The sequence below is a fragment of the Fulmarus glacialis genome, unplaced genomic scaffold (genome assembly GCF_000690835.1).
Source record: "Fulmarus glacialis isolate BGI_N327 unplaced genomic scaffold, ASM69083v1 scaffold42391, whole genome shotgun sequence".
Lineage (NCBI taxonomy): Eukaryota > Metazoa > Chordata > Aves > Procellariiformes > Procellariidae > Fulmarus > Fulmarus glacialis.
The window spans coordinates 31,341-33,651 of record NW_009194211.1 but is presented as its reverse complement, the minus strand read 5'-3'; positions in this window follow the sequence as shown (position 1 = coordinate 33,651).

Here is a 2,311-nt window from a genome sequence, read left to right as displayed (position 1 = left end):
CTGATATATTGACCAATGTATGTATACAGCCGTAAGGCAGTACTACTTCCAGCATGATTTACTCACTTGCTTTGTTCCCATTGCCTAAAAACCTGGCAGGAAAACAGACACGCTGTTTTACAAACAACTTTAAGAAGTTGTTACCATCATCTTTGCAAAAAAAAAAAAAAAATTGCTATAGTATTTCCTGCATAGTATCTTATACAGAGGTTCCCAAATACTCTTGAAGGGAGCATGCAGTTCTGCAGCTCCTTAACAGCACTTTGCTGTCCAGTGGTACTTGTTGAGAGGAGACGAGGTACTGATATGTTGGATGATGTCGTACCAACCAACCAGAAAGTGGAGCAACTGATGGAAAAAGACAGCTCAGCTCTAACCAGGCACTTCTGTTGAGCGTATGCATGCACAGAGACACACCAGCCAAAGTGAAGTGAAACAGGCACGAATTTTTAATTGACTTCCCTAGGCATTGCATTAGGCTGCGAGTAGTGAAGGCTAATACTTTCACAGTTCCCAACTGAAATATGAAACAAACCTGAATCTGAGTCCCCCTTTCTTCTAACCTCATTGTGGCCATTTCGAAGAGTGTTTAATGCAAAATCCTTCTTGCATGTTTTCCAACATGGCTCCTTGACCTCATACCTCTGTCCTTTGTCTCACATCAGACTCTCAAGGCAGGCCCAAGCATCCCCATTTGAACTGAACATCTGAAAGCTTCTCTTTTTAGTGAGGAAATGCTTGTAGTTAAGCTTTCATTCGATGGACCTGGATGCAGGCACAAGAGCAGGAAGGGATGAAGTTTACAGACCTGCACGGAGACACAGAGCCCAGTAAAGAAGGCTGCTTGCAGCTGCAGTAAGAGCATGAACGCTATTTTGGCCAGCTCTGCTGCTGCCTTTCAAAGGCAGGACGTCTGTAGCCTTTGGGCTGCTTCCATCCCAGCAAACAAAGCCAGTCCTGTGTGTCAGGGATCGACGCCAAGCCTTGCGTTATTCACACCATGGCTGAACTGGACCCAGAGCAGCCAGACTTCTCAGCCAAAAGTATGAGACACCAGGAGAAACAGACATTAAAAGCTATTTCTAGAATAACTTGAGTTCTTCCAGCTGTATCAAGAAGATAAAACCTCTGAAAGTACATCTTGCAAAAATGCCTTCTTCAGTCATTGCTTTTAGATCAATACTGTGTTGGCTAATTTCCATAATTTTAAAACTCGGTACCAGTAACCCTCGCCCCTTATCTCTTAGGGTGATTATAAGTGGCAGCTTCACTTAATGTATGACAGTGTCACTGGAAAAAGACAGTGACGTATTTTACAGTCTTGAAAAAGTGCCAGAGCTTTTATATATTCACTGGCAGTCGGAGTTCAAAGGTGATGACAACATCACGCTTGGATATACTGAATGTCAATCATCATCTGATCTGAACTGAAAAACAAATGCTGGGGAGAGTGTGTAGGGGGAGCTCAGCTCAAAGCTGGTATGCATGGTAAACCCCTTAATCCCAGCACCTGTGATAAATGCTATCCAGCATTAGCAGGTGGAATTAAACTTGGCTTGCAGAGGGCATCGGTGGATACAAATGCTTTTGGGAACTTCTTAACTATTTCCTGGGGAAGGGCCTGACTTCCACAGTGCGAACTGCTTCAGGTGTCAACCTCTTGGAGACAGGAGAGCCATCCAAGAGAACAAAATGCTAAGGGAAGTAATTATTATTTCTTCTTTTTCCTTTTCTTTCTTTCTTTTTTTTTTTTTTAACCCACGTTAAGTCTCCCCTAATAGGATTTTAGGCCAGAGGTGACATTCACTGACTTTGGTAAAATAGTCAGTTTATTCTGTAATTGTCACCTACATCCACCAACATATCCAAAGTTTTGGCTGCTTCTGGCAATCTTCCTGACATGGCATACCACAATGGCCTACTTCACCATACAGCTAAAACTGCGGACACTTTGCTTTACAAGGCATTTTAACCCAAGACAATGAGCTTTCGGGAAGAAACTGAACATTGCACAGAACTGCTGAGTCCACAGCTTCATCTAACATTTTCTGAAACTCTAGGAGGCCAATTCTGGGTCAACCCTTTTGCTTACCAGGAAAATGCCACCTAAATAAATTCAGGAACTCTTGAGTTGCATGATCTGCCTTTTGCATGCTGTTGGAAGGGTCAGATTCCTCCCCAGACTTCTGCCAGTCTAGGCCATTAGAAAGCAATGCAATCGCTTAGAAAACTTTAACGCCTAATGTGTTGGTTTCTGATACACCAATTCTCTCGGGGGGGGGGGGGGGGGGGAAAAAAAAGGGGGCATATT